Source organism: Bombus vosnesenskii, unplaced genomic scaffold (assembly GCF_011952255.1).
Source record: "Bombus vosnesenskii isolate JDL3184/JDL3185 unplaced genomic scaffold, Bvos_JDL3184-5_v1.1 scf7180000013314, whole genome shotgun sequence".
In the NCBI taxonomy this organism is placed as follows: Eukaryota; Metazoa; Arthropoda; class Insecta; order Hymenoptera; family Apidae; genus Bombus; species Bombus vosnesenskii.
The window spans coordinates 2954049-2975834 of record NW_022882960.1 but is presented as its reverse complement, the minus strand read 5'-3'; the positions used below and the strand labels follow the sequence as shown (position 1 = coordinate 2975834).

The window sequence follows — 21786 nt, the reverse complement described above, 5'->3', positions numbered from 1 at the left end:
ACGTAGTTTGTACATTTTTTTTTTTTTTTTGTTTGAAACATCCGCAGTCCACTTATCACGAATCTTTCTACTCTGCTGACGACCATTTAAAATACATTTTGCTAATTCAATCTCTATCGAATTGAGAAATCTCGCAGGTAAAATGTCAGATTATAGATATTTCGCTGCTATGTTACAACCCTGCACTGATATACGCGTTAACGCGTACATCATTGTATATTTAAGAAATATTTCTTTTAAGAAGTAATTTCACAACTTGCAGAGTAAAATTCAAATGGTCTTAACTACAATAGAACGAAAGGCACGTGATTTTATTTTTATTAATACTATTTATTAATATCAATTGAAAGTTTCACAACTCCTGAAACAACCTTATAAAAATATCTGTTCAGAAACAAGTATTATATCGAATATTAAGTTCGTTGAACCGTCAGTGGTGTATCGAGGAAATATGAAAATATTAGTTCGAAAATTAATAATAATATTAAATATATTACAAAAATATGAAGCATATACAGAAAAATCCGAGGTGAGAAATGCTAGGATTTCAAATAGCTTTAACGAAATTAAATTTCTTCGCATTTAAAACAAAACGAAAACCATGTGCAATATTCAAACTCGCATAAATTAACTGAGAAACATTTGCTGAATTAACAGAATCTTGTCTTTTGAAATCCATTTCTTTCGAACGATTAATTATACTAAATAAATAAAAGCAACTTTCGAATGTTCAAAGAAAACTTTTAGCTTTTAATTGAATTTTGAGAGAATTCTCTCCACAAGAAATTATTAAACAATTGAAAAAAAAAGTTATAATAAAAAAAATAAAGAGTTATACAGCGACGGAGTAAATAGACCATTTACTAAGTTTACGGGAAACAAAATAAACAAAATAATATATACATTCTTGATTGTAAATTTTTGATATCTAAAAATAATGATATTAAATGCTCTTTTAAGTAAATGCAAACGAACTTATTATTCAACCCAACGCATTACTTCCTATTAACGTCACCATTAATAACACATTTCATATCTTCCTATTAACACAACACAATAGATACTTAAACTGCGCGTTAACGTCCCCTCCCTGACTCCATTCACTTCGATTCAAACGCATCCATCCACGAATCAAAAAAAAAAAAAAAAAAAAGAAAGAAGCAGAAGAAAAAAAAACAAAAATTCCAGCCTCACAATTTAACAACCATTACCCACACAACACTCGTTCCGCGCAAAGCACAATTCAACCGTCACAATAATATTCAACGCACACCAGCGTCCCTTTCCTCGCGCCATCCACTTCCGTTCCGTCGAATTTCCAGCGGGCGCCGCGTTTAAAAAACACTCGGCCGATCCTCTCGCGTCTCGCGATCGTCGAGACAAAAGGGATTCGCAACGAGGTCAATAGCTGCGTGAGTAACGCCGACATTAATTCCACGGGCAACGGTCTCTATCGCGGGGCCCAACGGGGGAAAAAGGACGATCTTGATTTTATCGTTTGATTAAAGCTGGATTCACACTAGCGACAACGATACGGTCAGATCTCGGCGAATCAGCCATCGATCCAAATCGCTTACACGTACGCGTAATCCAATGAGAACATACGCAGTAATAAGTCAAATGAAAATCTGTTGACCGTGGCGTCGGTTTGTTAGCGATCAAAAGGCCGTGGTCAACATTCGAAAAGGAACATGAAGGACGAGCGTTTAATTCGATATATCGAGGACCATCGTTTCTTTGTAATAATTTGTAACGCAATATCCTGCTGGATTAAAATTAACGCGACTTTTATTAAAGTACAGTCGAAAAGCGATATTGTTCCTTCTTCGAGCGAACGAATAAAAGTGAGAGACATTGCGACGAGGTTTGATTGTTTCTGGTGGTTTCGGTGTGAACGCCTCGGTGAAATCCTCGATTTTGATTGATCGCGATCTGACCGTACGTTTGGCCGTTAGTATGAATCAGGCTTTAAGCTGGTGATCAAAGCTGGACGATGCGGCTTGCAAGGTTCGTGTAAACTGCAAACCGACGAACAATATTTGGTCCAGCAAGTTTTGTACCGAAAAATTGTAAATATTTGATGGCTCTTGATAACCGAAACAGTAAAGAATAATCAATTTTTGAACGAATGTAATCTAGCCGTTTCAAACCAAACTATATGGATTGCTGCGAATTGGTAAAAGTTTCACTGCTATTTTATATAATTTTATATGATTTTATATGATTTAATCCTATGGTTTCTGAGAAAATCAGGCGCTGCGTCGTGCAGTCTTCTCTGTAATTTAATTTTCCAATTCACGAACACTGTACAAAATCTATAATGCGCAAACACGGTTTAAACGTCACTTTCTACAACCATAAGGAACATTAAATTAGAAATCAGCATTAGTAAACTGTACTCTTTAAGACGTTTCATTTAAACAATCGTTACGAATAAATCGCAATTCGATTTGTAGTTCCTTAAAAATGTAGAAACTTAGAAAACAAAACGAAATAGTGTGGAATGATAAAAATTATGAGCTGCTCTCAACCAGACAGCCATCTCAACCAGACAACTGGCTAATATTCAACCGAAAGATATAAAAATTGAGAGCAAAACTAGAATAAAATATATAGTAAAACCATAGAGCAGAAAATCCAATAAAACTAACAAAAATTAATATTTCTCGGGTAAAATAATTTTGTCCCGTTGAATCGCTGAAATGTCATGTCGCGATATCAACGTTTATAGGGGCTGGACGCGCGACGTCCGCGTAAAGTTCGCGTGAACGTCGTACAGACGTTCAGCTCGGCTCGTTCACCGCCTATGAAAACATTTATATCGTCCAGCACTTTGTGACACAACACAAAGTAAAGGGAATTATGGCCGGCGAGCGCGTTCTTTCCGCTATTGTTTCCGAGGAGCTTCGTCCTGTCGTTCCGCGCCGCGCTCTTTGTGCTCACCTCGCGACGACCCGAACAACACGACCAATAACTTCTCGGCTGGAACGAGACTTTTATGGCCCAGATCCGCGATTTGGCCAGCTTTCGTGCAACATTGCTTAACGATTGAAGCGAATTGAGGTTCCGTTTAATTCGAACCTGTTGGGATTTAGATTAGGCGACGCTATCGTGGACTTCGGTGTCAGTGGCTTTGGGGATGCTCGATAGAGTATTTAATCGTTAATTAATAAATTAAATTGTGTAGTGAGAAAATGTAACACGTGATCTGTGTGATGCTATATCACGTGTGATGTATCTCAGTGAACTTTTTCAACGATTTTTAAATTCTTGTTCGTTCGACGTATTTTTCCTCTATGATCTTCGAGTGTAATATTACCTTCCACCATTCATCCCTTTGGAAGGTTAATAGACAGATTTGAGTTAAAGGAGAATGCAAGGAGTTCCTTTAACGTGATAAACCCAAAGACTTAGTTCAGAGTCCAATAATTTTAGACAGTGGTGTTTACGCGTGTTGGAAGGAGAAGAAGGAGGAAAGGATGAAACAAGGCAGCACTGCCACGAAGCTGTAACCTATTTACGCGTTAACTAGAATCCAGAACGCGTTTACCTGTTTGTCGGTAATCTCGTTACTCGTGATGCGTCGAGGCGGAGGACGAGCGTAACTTAAACCCGGCCGCAAGGTACTCGGTGCCGCGTTAATTCGACAATTGAAGGATTTGCCGGGAGAGCGATTTAACTCTCCGTCAAACGCGATGTTAAGTATTTAAAGCGATCGTGCTTCGCTTCGAAATCAGAGGATTTTCGCCGATTCGTCGATTTCGAGGTTGTAGAAGTTAGAAAATTTCCAATTTATTTATTTTTCCCTGCAAGAGGGTTTTTTTTAGGTTTCTCATTATATTGGCTTGGCAACTAAGTGATTGCAGATTTTGTCATTAGGTGATATTGACAAAATCCGCAATCACTTAGTTGCCAACCCAATAGCGATCATTCGATAAAATATAGCGCGTTTTTCAAAAAAATCGTAAAGAAATTCGTTGAATCGATTTAATCGTAAATAATTGTCATTAACTGACTCGGTGAGAATCGTAATGATAGTGAGGTAGTTCATTGATATTTCTCATAAACTAATTCATAAAATCTCATAATAATAAATAATGAATTTTACGTTTGTTGCTGTAAAGAATTTATTGTATTTTTTTCAAGTCACGAAAACGAGAGTGAAGTCATAACCGAACTGCGAATATTTATGCATTTATAAGATTTGTAAATTTTAATATACAAAGATGAACAGACTGCGTACAATCCATAAGATCTATTATAATATATACAAGATGAGATCAACTTTTATTTAGGATCGATTTTTCTGAATAGAAACACAGTGATTAAATCCAAATGTTTAATATCTCCACTTGCACAAGTGTAATATTCAGCTCGCCAATTGTGGATGGCGTGTATGTCAGCGAGAAAATCGGTTGTATGTTTTTTAACGAATGTTTACCAATTATCTGTAGTAAGTCTAATATTTAATTCTATGTCAAACCTAATTTATTTATTATTCTAGAGTTTCAAAAGATTTGAAACAGTTCTCTGATACTTATTAATTATTTCTACTGTTATACATTATACAACTGTTCGTTAAATACTCGAAAGCTTTTTCAATAAAAATTAAAGATTCAGAAGAAAGATATTTATAGGAGAAAAATTTCCCTCGTCGAAGCTTAATTTTCGAAATGGCGTTTTAATCGATACTATCATCTCATCTACGGTAAAATTAATATTTTACCCGAGTTAAATTAAATTATGCTTGCAACAAATAATCTAAATTATTGTAATCGCAGTATATAAAATCATGAATTTAGCAAATAAGATGGTAGATATTTTTACTTGGAATTTATTTAATACAAATAACTTGTATAAATTTCTCGAATTGTTTAAAATTTTATGGGTCGTTACATTAATATTTTACAACGAATGAGAAATTATTTGGGCGCGCATTTAAATCTTAGTCTTGTTTGGAAAATTTACTAAAGTACATATATTTACAATAATTGTTTTCCAATACGAGTTTACAATGAGACTCCTAGATATTTTAATCGATAATATCATATTTCGTAATGAAAGAGGAATTTTTTAAATTTATGTAGATCGTAAATTTCTTGAATGAGGAAACACACGATGTGTACTTTCAATGTATTTCATGTTATTATACATTTTAATATAAATAAACTGCTTTTGTTTTCAGATACGAGAATTGTATTAATTTATTAACGCTATAATTCCACTTGATAACATCGTATTCTTCAACGAGTCAGATATTTCGATCCATTTGTATCGCATACCTTTTTCGAATAAATATAATTGACGAGTGTTTATCACGTATTACTTAATCCACTTTATAAATGAATTTTATTTTTTTATTTCGTCGAATGTTTTTTCTATCAATGCAGAATTAACTACGCGTAAGTGAACATTACACCATGGAGAATTACATTTTATGACAGAGATTTATATCATATCTTGTATTTTATGGATAAATGTATAATTACCATTTTCCATTTTCTTATGCAAAGAAGCGATTGCTAATTAATAACGTAATAAACTTTTGAGTAAAAAAAATGTTGACCCAATCAAAAAGAAGGGGCATAAAAATCATTCTCCATACCGTGGAATATCTTTTTTTACGTGCCGCAACATGTTGAACTTCAATTAAATTAAAAAGTCATCGATAGGTGTATGATACGTTATCCAATAAATGAATAACTTGGAAATTTCAATCGCGGTATTATCAATGAACTTTTTCACAAAAAATTAAACTTCCTTTATTGTCTCGTTTTCCAATTCAATTCATCAGTTGAAATTGAAAATTTTATTCAACGCCGCCCTTCGAAAATTCCCTCGACAAACGCTGCCAATTGATAAGCGTTAAATGAAGTAAAAGCAAAGCTATTTATTTATTTTTTTCCTTTCCACCTTCGCTCGCTAGTTTAATCCTCTTCGATGAATAATATTGATAAAATAATCTGTATGCATCGAACGGAACAGCATAGAAACGAAGGCAAAACAGTCTATTCAACTAGAATTGATTTTCACGCCAAACTGCAATCCTCAATTATTCATCGGTTTACACCGGTATTTTACAGCTAAACTGATTTTCAATCTCATAATACGATTATCGATCACTTATTCGAATTTCCTCTTTTTGCAATAAGACGTACACAATTATTGTCGTTCCCTTTATGAAAAATATAGTCACACACGAAGATAATTCTTTTTTTAGAAATTTTTAGAGGTATGAATTTTTTAGAATAAACAAATGAAGAGATTGTTAGAACGAATAATTAATTATTAAGCATTAGATTATTTCAAGGTTTTATAGAATATCGAAAAGGCAGACGAAACATCGTATGCTAAACTTGATAAGCTTACATGCAAAATTTGTGGATTCGATATGCTCTCCATGGAAATTAAGTTGACTTCGATGAAATAATTTATTGAAATCATCGTTTGCAAGAAAATGACGTTAAATGTTAAATTACCCGTTAAAGTAATACAAGGGATTAATAATCGACTTATAATTTCAATATTTCAACAACTAAATACTTAACCATATGAAATTTGCAATAAAAGCATGAACTTCGAAAATGATGGTATGTTTTCCTGAAAAATATACTTTCTAAAAAGAAACTATTAGTAAGTTCTTAATTTGCCTTTCAAATAATTCCCCATTCATTTTTTCAAAGAGATAAGGCTATACTATTCAATATAAAAATTCAATATCTAAAATTGACGTGAAAATTATTGTCGAAGGAAGCCTAATAACAGACTATACTTCGTACGTTTCATTCGTTAGCTTATATTTTCCTCAATTCCGACTCCGCATTTCTCCTACATCCAGTAATAAATATCATCACCAAAATTCAAAGAAATCATTACTATTATGTATCTAATTATCATTTTGTAAAATTTCTTAAGACTACTGTCTGTCTAAAATAAATAAAACTAATTATCATATGTTTTCCTAGTTATAAATAAGAGTGTACTGAAAATTACGTCATCACACATATTTAAATTACTTCAATAAAAATAAAATTAATATCCGATCAATATCACAGCGCATAACTGTAAAACCTAACCACAGAAAAATTGCGCACAAAAATCATACTGCGTTCAAAGAATCTACAATGAACACCAATAAATGGCGAACGATGTTAAATAGATGAAGACATTTGAAAAAGAAAGAAGATGAAAGATACTATCACTGAGTTCATGGTCGACAAAATACAAAGGACGAAAGACCGTCGGGCCGCGACGCTCGCTCGCAACTTCTCATCTGGCAACCGTCGGATCACGAGCTAATCCTTTCAGCCGTGCACGTCGTCTTCATCGACGTTTCCCAAACAAACGCGTCCTCGGCGAACAGTTCGCCGGTGGAAAGCACCTGCCGTTATCCTCTCCGTTTTCCCAGTCATCCTGTTACATCCTCTCGAAAGAAAACATATACGACAATTCGAACGATTCGAGTTAAAATTTTCAAACTCTCAAAGAGACAAGAAAATATTTAAGAAAAAAAAAAAATGATAAAAAGCAACCAACGTTAGACGATGTAGGATAATTTCTATAAAACCAATGTAGATACCATATATTGCGATAAGACACGATCAAATTGTAATTTGCAGAATTGGGACCTAAGAGACTTGAGGAGAGTCGAGGCATAAAATTAGTTCATTTTCTCAAGAGAAAATCACATATGAATTATGTATGCAATATCACATTAACGATAGAAAATTTTATTCTCCAATGAAAGAGTCTACCGATAGCAATTCGATATAAATAGCGCTGTTGAGGAGAATTTAGAAGATAAATATATGATAAATCAACATGAGGATTATTAAATTACGTGAAAAGATGGAACCAATACCTTATATTTCCCTTTTTCCCTTATTCCCTTACCAATACCTTATATTTCCCATGGTGTCGTATCTGTAGAACAGAGAAGATGAAAGAGAATTCCAGGTAATTACATTTACACATTTTTCAAATACGTGTAACATGATTAAGTTAAGAACAGGCTTCGTCATTTTCCATGTCCAATTTTGCTAAAATACAAATAAAATTGCTCGAACTACACGGACTGTTAAGTTCGAACGTGAATCAAGTGTTTTATAAACATTAATATCATTTAATTTATTATTAATTAATGTTAAATTATAAAATAATTTCGTCGTAAACCGTGACATATTAATTACTTCAGACTGGTTTTCTTAATTTAATCAAAAGCCGACATTACATTCCAGCCAACTTAGTACAATCCTAACTTTTCATTTCTTGCGTCGTCATATAATAATTCGCGCGAACGGTTGATGCAACTATAATTAGAGAAAAAGAAGAAAGCTCGGAGATCTTTCTTTTTTCGTAGATTTTAACGTCGCATTAGCCACGCATGTGTGGTTATTAGACGACAATGAAGATTGAAAATATTACGGGGATTAAATCCTGTTATACAACACCGTGTCATTTAAAATGACACGACGAAATTGACATTTGTTTTCCGTTACTGAAATTTCCATTTAGAATTTCTCTGATGTGGAATTTGCAACGGGACTCTTTATATTTAGGGCAACTGAAAGGAACGCGTTTAACGGTAATTCGGCAATTGCAAATATCGGAAGTTGTTGTTGGATCAGATTTAGAATTAAATGTGCACATGTAAATCTGAATCTGTTTAACATCATTTGTCGCTTACGGTCGATATTTACAGCAGTTAGATCTTTGCCGAGCAATTCTTCCTAACTCAACTGTTCCGTAAACAGCAGGAATTAGAAAAATCGAAAAGAAAAAACCAAGGGAAACTACGATCGAGGAAAAAATGCGTAACGCGTGCTGCTCGACGATTTCTGCGAGAAAAAATCGGGAAAATCATACCTCTGCAGGCGACGCGTGTGTTTCATCGAGGAAAAAGGGACGAAAGTCGACGCGGAAATTTCGTTCCGTTGAAATTAATTCAGCGTTCTGTGGCGAACCAAGCCGAAGCTACGAAAATTATACAGGTATTTAAAATATACGTGCACCGGAATATGGATAGCTCGTTTAAGTACCGAGCCGGCGGCCTTTCACGCGTTCAACCTTTTGAATAAATGAAACCATAATTTACCGACCATAAAACCGGCCGACCGATGCTAATACTCCGCGAATTAAAAACTTATTAAGACGAGTTCCCGTGCGATTTCACGCCGCGACATCGACCTGTTCGCGAATCGATCGCCAGTTGAATTAATTTCGATCGATTGTTAAAGTCACTCGCGATAGAACGTTTACCTACCTCTTCGCTTGTCTCGAAAAATCAACGATGGAAAATTATCCCGTAATTTTTTGTCGAATTTTCAAGGGGGGATGAATTTTGCGTTCCAAAGAGATTAGCATGATTAAGTATGGTAAATTTTGTTTGAAAATCGGTAGAAAGAAAGGAAGGTTTTATCTGAAATAATCAAAGTTTCATTTTTCGTGATCGAAGGAAAACAATGTTTGATTCGAAACTCTTGTTCGGATCCATTGTTGATGCGTTTGTATAGTTGAATATTGCGAATCGCAGAAACCAAGAAATTCGAGGGCTGATGGTAAATTTTGTTTGGAAACGAGGAAAGTTTTGTTTTTGCTATTGAGAAGAATTTTAAATTAAATCGGATTTGTTTATGAGTTTGATTGCGTGGTTGCAAATAGAAAATTGAGGAGATCAAGAAATCTAGAGTTTGATGTATAAAGTGTGAAAACGGGGAATAGAAATAACGTAAAGTTTTGTTTGAAGTAATGGAAGAGTGATTGCAAAATGTCTTGTTGAGATAATTTTAATTTTTTAATTATTGTTGAATTTGATTATGTGATTGGAGATTGAAAATCGAAGATACTAGGTTATTTATAACTAGATTAATTTTATTTAAAAACGGAGAAGAGAAATCAATGAAAATTGAACTTTTACGATCGAAAAAAGTCTTATTAAAATAATTTTGATTTGTTGAATTTAGTTCGTGATGGAACGAGAACGAGGATGCACTCAACGCGGTATAAGCGTTGGATGAATTTGTTTGTACAGTTTGGCATTTGAAGTCGAAATTATCAAGAAATTCAGAGTTTGATATATGAATTTCAATTAAATGTTTGACGAATGAATCAATTGAATGGGAAAGTAATAATCCCGTAGTTCCGCATAAATGTTTACGTTGACCTATTTATTATGAACACTAAATACACGAATGTTAATTATCACATAACTAACTAAAACTAATACTAACTAATAACTGTATTCCTGCCATTATTATTCGAAATAAGTAAATGATCGTATTAATAAAATAATAATTAAATCAAGAACAACGTCATTTATATGTTGAACAATTTGAAAAATTTTAGGAACTTAAAAAGCAACATAGTACGAATTTATGATTTTCGATTTAAAACTACTTTCTGATAGCAGAAATGAAAAATGAATTATTTAGAGTTCCATAATATATTTGTAGAAAATCAAATTTTGCTCGGAATTTCTTCCAACATATATTTATCTGCATATTCTTTATTCTGTTTTTCTCTTTTTATCTATATCATTGTTCTTTCATTAGTACGATTACGGTTCAAAATAATTATGCACTTGTTTCATCGAGTCAAAGCAATTAAAGTTATTTTTGATAACATTTCGCGTAATTATGAACGTCTCTTCGAGTCGGCTTTTTATTCGCATTCTCCGATATATTGTATAATCATATTTCTTTGCTTATGTTAGCCGGATAATTAAAAACAATATCTGGCTCGGTTTTAAAATTGCACGGTTAACGAACGAGTACATGAAGTTTTATTACTTGCTCTCATTTCTTTTCCACATTGCTTAACCTAGATGATATGCATAACTGAAAAATTTAATGGTACCTAAAGCGATTATTAAGAATTCCTCCATATGCAAATGCATGATAATCACTTAGGAATAAACCCGGTTAAAACACACTGTTTTAATAGCTGTCTTGAACTTTGCAAATGCTTTTGTGGTTTATTTATAGTTCGCCATGGCTACGAATTACCTATTTGCATAGATATATAATTATGTAAAATTCTTTTTAATATTTTGTTGGCACGGTATGAAACTTACTCACAAAGTATTAATTATTTTACTAGAGAAAGAAATTTTCCAGTTATTTTAAGCTGTATTCTTCGTGTAGCTTTCGTGTTTCTTGAATTATTAAGGTAAATATTGTTTTGCATCGTGTTTTCTGCGCTCTGGCAAGATATGAAAATTTTAATTTGATTAAAAGCATACGTATCAAGCTAATGTATATCTTGCAATATACGTTGGTTAATATTTATTACCCATATTGCGTATATCAAATTTTATACCGAGATTTGTGAAAGGCAAAACATTTGTTATAGAAGAGATAATGACATAAAAGTTTGAAAAATTTACGAACAATTATTAATTCTAAAACATCTCAGCATCGACAGTTAATATATCTAATTATTATTATGATATCTCATCGAGATTTATTTCTTTCATAATTCTATACGATCTTCGTAAAATATATTTCTATTTAGTAAATAATTTTTGTTTAATTTCGTAAAAATCTCCAGACCTCAATTTACAATTTATTCCTGGATAAACTTGTTTTCAATTATTTAGCTGAAGTAATTAAATTTGCAGAACGGAAAATGTCCTACAAGATTAATTGCTGCACAATACCTTCAATTTTTTAGATGAAACCACAACAGAAAACAGGTCTAAAATTGTTTTTACAAAGTCGCCCGAAGCATAAACAATCAAATTAACAAATTTGAAAAAACATAAATTTAGTAAATACTTGTATGACGCTCGCAAAGTTAAAGTTTCTTTTAAAAATATTACAACTATAATTCCCTTTAAAAGACGTACTCCATAATGCGCTCCATAAACAAACCTATTACCATAGTTATATTCATAACTATCATATAAAACTTATGTAAAAGGTAATCAAAATAAATTCGCGCAAACTACCAATCAATCACGAAAATTTAGATTACTGATTAGCGTCAATAACGAGGACGAAGCCTGTCTCCGCGATGTCCGTCGATCATGTTACGAAAAATTGGCTAGATCGCTGGTCGAAGCCTCCCATTGGGAGAGCTCATCAGTTTCTCGGTATTTCGTGCAATTTACTCAACGCGCGGGTAACGAGTTTTGGCCTACAAAGTCGTCGCGGTCGTTCTTCGAACAAGTAGCCCGTCGTGGGAAGCGTCGTCGACTGGGCCACGTGGTGGACAGGAATGAATCATGAAAACGAAGCGTAAAACTGGCTCGTCGGGGGATACCAAAGAGAAACTGCCGGAGAGACCAGTCGGTTCTTACAGTAAATATAGAAGCGGGAGAATCTTGCGTAAGCTCGTCCCTCTCTTTCTCTCTCTTTCCTCATTTTCCTGTCTCACCTCGTCGTTTCCTTCTTTAACTAACATGCAACCCTCTTTCAACCTTCTCCGTTCATCCTTCTCTCTACCTCTCCACGCTTTTTTGCCTCCTCTTTTTTGACTCCTCCTCCTTCGCCTCCTCCTCCTCCTCCACTTCTTTTTTCTTTCGTCCCTTCGTTTTTTACTCATCCCCCTCTTCCTTCTCCTTCATCCTCTTCGTCCCTTCTATTTATCCTTTTCTACTGCTTCGATTTCGTCCTTTTCTTCCTCGACCCCTACCCCTTTTTATACAGGGTGTCACAGAATGTGTGGGTAACGTTTATGGGGTTGATTCGAAATCAGAAAACGATGGAAAACTCTACTCTACTACTTTACGGTAGAAATGTACTGGCATCAATGAATCAGCGACCGAACCTTTCTCTCCGTCTCATTCACGCTTCAGGTTTCTGACTTTGAGATCCACCAACCGAAACAAATCATATACAGTTGCTTACTTGTAGAGATATTTTATGAACATGTCACGTACGTGTCTTGTACGAAACATTCTGGAATTTCATTAACGTCGTAATGAGATTCGGCTATAACGATTACATTGATCAAGTTTAAAACATATCTGAAAATGTACGTTACACAGAAAAAACAAGATATTTAGCGGATGTACATATTTCAGACAGAGGTCATAAAGGTACATGTATAGTTAATTATTCATTATATTAGTAAGCTTGAATATTCAGTGGAACCATCCTTAATATTTATGTGCATGATATATTTTTGTTAAACATACATTTGTAGAAAATGTATTGTAATTACTATATGTGTACATCCCTGGCCATTAATATTAGGACATCCGTATGTTGATTTAGTACGGGATAACACTTGAAACTACATAGCATGAGATTGTGAAAACTGCTTATAAGAATTTTGGAGGTAACTAATGAATTGATAATATGTTAGCATCTATACAACTCTTCGATCTGAATCACGTTGAAAGAATTTGAGATGAATCAAATACCCTAAAGTTTGAATCCGACGTATGGAATTGTTTACAGCATTCACAACGTTTATAACGCAATAACAGAATATCTAACAGGTACACCTATAATCCGATACCTAATACGTAGATACGAATATAAACAAAACCGACATATTTCAATGATTTTGGCATTTTTACTGCAACATTGAACTTATAGATTCATTACAGTCTGAGCTAAACAAGGATTGACGACGATTTCCTAATAGTCTGTCACAGGTTTTACCATATTTTCTGTGTCTTGATACTTACGAATAGGGGCGGTTCCAGAGTGCTTTCAGAATTTACCAATATATACAATTATGATAGTTGTGTCTCGTCATAGTGTCAATGAAATTTCAAGATGTTTTATAGAGGACACACAATACACCAATATATCAGAGTTTCTTATGGTAAGTGTTCAAATGATACTTTCGTTGACCGATGTAGAATATAGGTAGGATTTCGACTGTTACATTAAAATGAGAAACACGAAGAATATGAATAAGATCGAAGAAAGATTCTTTTCTTATGCTAATATAATTTCTAACGAAAAAACAGCGTTGCACAATTTGAAAAATAAGCCTTAAACGACATTCTTGTTAATGGACATTTCTCATGTTTTCGGTACCTACAATCGATCTTATAAATTGAGAGCTTAAAAGCCAATAAGTACAAGTCAGTCATTCGTTAAGAATGATTTATGTGGATCGCAAATAGCTTTTCATTGCCAAATCCTTCAACCGACGTGCCATGATCCTATCTAATTCAGGATTCGTAGCTCCTGTAGCTATATCAAAACGACTATGTCGTGATCAATAAACCGTTTCGACAACTGAAACCTTTGGCAACGAACAAATAAATATCCCCATTTGCACGGTATAAGACATTTTTAACGTATCACTGACATACACCGATTCGTTCCTGTACCCTCGAAATTTTCCTACATATTTTGCGACACCCTGTATTCTCTCGTCCCGTCTCCCTCTTTTTCTCCCTATTTTACTTCTTTACTCCTTCAACTTGCCTTTCCAACTCACGACCATTCCCTCCTTGCTTCTCCGTGTGGTTCGTGTGTCTGTTTCAGCCTGTCGTTCTCCGACGCTTTTGCCCTCTCTCTGTCGCGTCCGACCAACCCGTAACCGCCTCTTTCCCCTGCTGCCGACTCCAAACACGACTTCGTGTTGCGGAACGCCCGGAGGGAGTCGCTGCAAGGTCGTCAATTGCATCAGCGACGGTAGCTCTGCACGCTTCCTGCTTCTCTTCTTGCCCGCGCGCCACACCGCTCACGGATCGTGTTCGACAACGACCAACCGATTTCCAGTTCGTTCCAGTCCACTTTATTTAGACGGCCAACCGCGAAAATCTGAACGAAACATTCGTGCTTTCGATGCTTCGTACGAGTAGATATCATGATTTGTTCTTGTCCGTGCGCTACATCGCTCGCGGACTGTGTTCGACGACGACCAACCGATTTCTAGTTTGTTCCAGTCGATTCTATTTAGGCAACCAACCGCGCAAACCTCGTCGAAACATTCGTGCTTTCGATGCTCAATAGGAGAAGATATCATGACCTGTTGGACGGTTGCGGTATTTTATAGTTGTTCTGAGGTGATGTTCCGAGCTAGAGCAAGTTAATTGATCTAGTGATGTTTACGTGGATTGGGTAAACGACTTATCGTCGATGGTTGGAAATGGGTTAATTGAAAACGAAGATTTTTAAGTTAAGCAGAGAGTTTACTTTTCTTCCTTTTTTTTTTTTTTTTTTTTTTTGAGGCATTATTCTGATGAGTAATTTGTCGGGTGATGATCGATGGTGGTTTGAGTGGTAGGGTAGAACGAGGTAGATTCGAGGATTGCGATCGATTGATTTGATTAAGAAGTTCGGTTGTCTGAATTCAGACGTTGAGAAATTGAAAAGTTCATAGAGATAAGGCCAGACAGGTTCGATATTTCAATTGCATTATATTTATTGGAAGAAAAAAGAGAGGTATAGATTTGGTATTCAAGAGCGCAAATGTTTGTTATTAGGAACGTTATTTGACTACGAATTTATAGGGAGGTTGAAACAGTGACTTGACGATTTTGAGATGCTTTCCGTTGATTTACTCGAGTTATTGCAGCAACCTCTTCAATGTGGTTTGAATAGTTTGCGTGAAATGTGAGTTTGAATAAGGATTTGTTTATCGTTTAAATTTGGAATCTTTAAACAGCGCGTTCCAAAAATAAGACGGCATAATACTACAAATTTCACGTCTTAAATGCCACTGCACGTAACACAGATCTTAACATTTATTTTTCTATAAGAAGCCAAGAAAGAGAGAGAATATGTACGTGCTTTTAAATACATGATTATGCGAGAATATATGAATCACAGAACACATATACTTGAATCAGTCAGAAATTATCGGTGTCTCTTACAAGTGGAGTTGAAAGTCTTTGTTATAAATGTGATTTTCAATTTTAGTTATTTCGCGCAGTTCAAAAACTTGCAACTTTACCTTACAGCATTCTTTAGGTCGTTTTTCACTCGATCGTGCTTTTCTATTATTAAAGGATTTCATATTAAACTTCTTCTTCAAATGCTAAAAATTGGTAAATGCAGCTAAAAGAAGCGCGAGTAAGAAATTGTCATTTGATGTTGCGAAGGTGTACAGCTGAAATTGCACCGTATAAATAACAATTAAGGATCGAAACTCATTGAGGAATTTGATATGGATGCTTCAAGTTGGACGTAAAGTTTGACACGTGATGATCGGTTTATTGATAGTTAGATGATCACATTTTGCAAAGTGGCCGTTATTAGTCTGGATTAATTGCTTCTGGATTTAACTTAGATACCCTAAACTACGGTAGGAGCACATACGAAGCTTTGTGCATTTAAGCTATTAACAGTTCGGTGGTGGTATTTTGTAAAGTAGCTCTTTATCGTGGTTAAAGATCTAGTTACCAACCTTTTCGACACGATCAATTTACATATTCGATATTCTAAACTAAATTTACGTAAAGCTTTAATATTAGAAAATAAGCAACTAGCTGCTAGATTAACTCTTGAAAGCTATCGTCAAAGAAAATTAGATTTATCCTATTACCGGTAAAATTTAACTAATCCTTTTCACTTTAGATCAATAAAGATGAATAGAATTAAACGAACGCTATGTATATTTAAATGTTTCATCGCTATGCGATATTAAATAAAAAATAGAAAGATCGTTGTTTGCGATGGTTACAAAATAACATCGGGATAGTATTTTCGTGTGATGGAATTTCACCTTCGATACCTTTTACAGATTAATTTTGCCAATATTTTAACAACTAACAACTAACAATATTTTAAATGTTTCCAATTGAAATCTCCTGTTTAAACGTTTTACTTATCGATCTACCAATTTCATTAGATGGATAATTAAAATGTTCAAATAAGATATTCTAACGGAACTTCAATTCAGCAGCAACAATTTGTTCATGTTCACTCGAGCTGAAAATACTGTTATCGATCACTTGGAGTTCATTGCTGGTGGATTTGATTTAAACGCCTTAAATTTCTGTAGAAAGTTATACGGAACTTTAATAGTCATATAAGTTCAGTTGCAGTTTCATGTTGCAGTCTATGTGTTCATGTTGGACTTGGAATTAATGGCTTCCGTTCAGTGTTATAATGCTATTCGAAACTTCTATTATCTATCTATTAAATGGTAAAGTAGTTTCGTGAACCATCTTTGTTTACGAATATTATAATCAAATCATTGTTTCTTCTCTACATCCATCGCTCTTCGATAATAACATTCGCGCTTCAATTTAAGCTGCTATAAATCGAAAATAATTTTCACATACACAGACAAAATTCACATCTGAAATTAAGTATCATTTTTTCTATAACTGATTATTCGAATATTATTCGAAAGATTCCTATCGTAATTGAGCTCCATTGTGTATCGGAAATTGGAAGTGACTTGTTTATGATAAATTTCAATTAAATAACAAAACTCTTAATTTACATAAATGCTGTTCTCAGTCGAATCGATTAAATGCAGCAATTAAAGAGAAATATTTGGAACTGGTCAATAATTTATTTTTTAACTAGTTGATACTAATCTTCAATCTGTCAGTGAAGAGTGTACAGAAATTATCGGATTCGTCCAATTTACCCAACGGAATGCTATCTGATTGTTGTTCATTGCAACATTTGCAAAATATTTTTAACTGCAAGAAATTGAAGAAACTAGATGTTTGTAGCAACGCGTGTGGTAAATTTATTGCTGAGGATGACGAATAATTTCTTCAAAAAGAATTACAATGAACATCAGTAACCCTTAAATTTTAGACAGTGAAATGAAACGTCACCGAAAGATACGATATAAGCAATAAAATAGCATACAAATATTATTGAAAATCGTAAAAAGAAACTAATTTATATATCGTTTTGGCATAAATATTGACACAGTAACATCTCTTGGAATGATAGATATTTTAAAAAAGTTCGTGATACGGTAAATCAAGGACGCAAAAGAGATTTCCATAATTTGAAAAAGAATAATTTATCACAATCCTGTAAATATTTATGTGCTTCGATTTCTTCAAGTTACATGATACAGAATTCAAAGTAGAAGAAGAGAGCGTAACGAGAAAAGTATTAGGAAATCTTGCACTTCGCTTTCGTAATCGTTGCCTTAGTGAATAAGATTCAATAACGTAAACAGCCTAAAAAAGAAACTGCAAATGAAATGTTGCGTCAATAGTGACACCTGATGGATTGAGCAAGGTTCAAATCGCGAATCCGGTTCTTAGCAAATTCGCTCGAGCTTTCTTTTATTCGGCTATATAGGGTGGCTCGCGTAACTGGATCAAACTATAATCCTGAAACGGCGAAGGATAAAAAAGAATTTCATTAAGCAAAATTGAACGGTTCCAAACGATGTGGTGATTCGACGATGCTAAATGACGCACAAGTGACAATCTAATCTTTAAAACATCTTGCCAACGCTTGCAAATTACATCAGGTCGTGTATTATTCGAAACTATTTCATTTTTCCTTATGAAATTTTCTTCAATCTTCTATCGTTTCGTACTTACAGCTTGTCCTAGTCACATGGAACGCCCTATGTAACTTCTACGTTTCTCATTCTACATTCACAGTTGAGTAAAATCCTCTAAATCCGTGAATTCTCGTATATCCGTTATCGTAGCATGGAATTCGATACAAATAAGCATTCGCTAAGAAGTCGACGAGAGAGAACAGCCATCGAACGCGAACAGACCTTACGTAACGAAACGTGATTCGTCGAGCCGATGAAAAACGTCACGTCTGGGACGGCAACCATGAAGTTTACGTCGAAGTTTAGCAACCGTGCACCCTACAAGGAAGTCGGCAGTAACGTCGTCAATTGCATAAGCGGCAGTAAAGCTTCGAGGTTTCCTGCTTTGCACTTCAATGCAGCCAGTCGACCGATCCTCAGATTTTATCTTCTTCTTAGTTCCGCGATGTTTGCTCCAAAGTGGCAAGGAATTTCCACGGAATCTCGTCCGTTCTGACTTTTACGCGTCACAAGCCGTTTAAATATACAAAACCTTGCGCTGCTTGGTCTAATAAATATTAGATGCGATCACTGCTGCACGATGCTACGTCAATACATGTCAATACAGAATCGTGTCAAGATCGAATATCTCGATGACGATCGTAATCGTAATTGTATCGATAATTTTAAAAACGAGCGAAGAGTCTTTCAAGTAAATTTTTTTAACAACTATAAATTGATTACTGCACTGCTTAAGTACGTAGATAGATCAAGTAGCCATTTTACGCAGTAGAATTGATCATTCTAATTGCAACGAATCGACAGTCCAATGTGGCGAATGCAACTTCCTTTAATCTAACAGCAGCTCATTCAATCACAAGCTGCTAAGAAGTAGAATCTGAATATAAATGGAAGCTCTAAGTGTAGAACAAAATCCTTGCTTAAGGATAACTTTGACGACGATATAAATATAACGAATATAATTTGTTGGAATTCGTGAAAGGTCTAAAATTAGTGAATTATGTAGAATAATCTAAATAACGTTCACGTACCGTACAATACTTTCTATTCTGTTTTTTCTCGTTTAAATTACTCTTATGTCCCGTTTGCGTGCATGCGGTTTTTTGGTGCACATGCGAGGAGACGATAATAAAGGAACGAAAGACAAATGATGTATATCTCGATTCTACCAAAATGAAACATTTTCTTTTCTTTGTACGCGTGTCTCAAATAATTATGATGATCCATAGGTAAATCGATTCTCTCTTCCTATTAGGGATGATATTTTTCTTAAAATTATTCTTCCATCTAAATTATCCTGCAACTATTCGTTTTAATATTGTTGATTTTTTAATTATTTCCAATGAATGCGCATGAATGGTCCATGACTCGATAATATCTGTGCTTGATAAATTACCACGAATAATATCTTAAATATTCTTTACGATTTCAAATGGACCATTTACAAATATTAATAAAGTATTCTGACAGAAAGGAAGTCGGTTCAGGGAATATTTATAATAAAAGATGAATCACTTATACGTAATTAATCTTCCACTCAAATTTTACTTCTTTCCGTTCCCTCATTTATCACTCGTCATTCATCGTTTTTCAATTGTTATGTTCTTTCCGTTATTTTTTTAAAACCTCGTCAAAACATTTTTGTCTAAAAGAAACTCAATACCGTTCGTAAATACTTTGTACAAAAATTTCACTAAATCGCTAAAATTTTAATTAACGTAGATAACGTTTCCATCGTTTTTCGAATTCTAATACAAGTTTTTTCAATAGAAAATACAAAAGAGCACTAGTTGATTATAAATCGATCAATTATTCCAACCTGTGATTAGCCACTTAAAGACGTCGAAGAGACGTCGATTCGATAAAATAAATCTCTAGCTTCTACAAGTGAACTGCACTAATTGCAAGTGTAGAATACTCCAGTCAGAATACTCCAAATTCTTAGATCGTAACTATTTCAAGCAAATATAAAGAGAATCTCATAAAATAAAATGAATTCCGTAAGATTTTAGACCGTGGACCTTTAAAGATTAAGAAACCAAAATAATTTGATAAATAGATTTTTTAAATCAAATTTATGAATACAAATTTCGTAATACTTTGTTCGTTCATTATAAAATATATTTTTTAATTACTTAAAATTTGTGTAATTTGAAATTAAATTTTATTTCTGTCATTTGATTAAAATAGCTACAAGAATTAATAAGAGAAACGTAGCAAAGTCAAATTTAACTAGCTAACTAGCTTTGTAACTAGCTTAAGCTAAATTTGATGTAAAATTCTTGTCATGTTAAAAGTAATAATGCATTTATAGGATTTGCATTTCTTAACATTTATATTAGATTTCGTTTATAATTCCAGTATTATACACAAATATAAGTGAATTAAAGATATAGGAAAGATGTAACGTGGAGATTTCACGAATATTTATTTAAATATAACGTTGTACAAATTTTCAAATATATCGCTTTGAACATAATTGACCTATTATATTTTAAGTGATCCGCTTCGTTCATTTCACGCATCAATTATTATGCCTAATATGCATTAACCTAGCTATATTGTAAAATTTTACTCGAATTCTGAAAACTCGTATCGTATTAAACTTGTGCTTTCATCGTGTTAAGCTTCGCGCTCAAACATAAATGAAGCAATATAGATTTTCATAAAACAGATTCTTTCTCTCCTTACGGATGCATCAAATAAAATAAGGCGACGAAAAGTGAACAAAAATTATTTCTAATAAAACAGTGACTTTAAATCGAAACGTACTACGTTTATCTTCCTTCAAATTCGTTGATACGTTTTGAATCAAAACACAATTACTACGTCATTAGGAAAAAATTGTAAAAAAGTACATCCTCGGAATATTCCACTATTTCAATCGTCAATATATGACTTAATAACATTTCCTGTAGAATTCTCATCTCAACGTTTCCGCAACGGAATCACGTTTTACCCCTAAGGACGAAGCATTAAAATCATCATTCGTAATTAAAGTTGCCATCGAAGAAGCCCTTCGAACAAAGGACGCTCTAGCTCACCCCCTGACAATAATGCAGATGCAAGAGGACTTTCAGCAAGGTCAGCAATCGTATCTCCGACCTGTTCGAAGCTTTGATACGAGGGCATCTCTCTTAAAATCTTCTGCCAGCTTCGCTAATCCCGATAACAAGTAAAAGGAAATCGCAAGGACTTCTAAGAAATCGTTCTTTCGTGTCAGGGACAAATTACCAGGGTCGAACCGCGTAGAATAGAATTGAATGGCGTCTTTTACAAAGGAAGCAGGCCTTCTAGTGACTGGACTGGAGAGAACTTAAAAGACTATATACAATATAACGCAGAATTTCTATATCGACTACATTTAGAGTCTCGTAATGGCAAATA

General features: G+C 34.2%; 1 protein-coding gene across 3 annotated transcripts in view; it reads right to left on the bottom strand.

Annotated features, from left to right (window-relative positions):
• The window catches only part of LOC117235011, a 346097-nt gene that overhangs the window by 63592 nt on the left and 260719 nt on the right, over positions 1 to 21786 (bottom strand). The window lies entirely within an intron of this gene.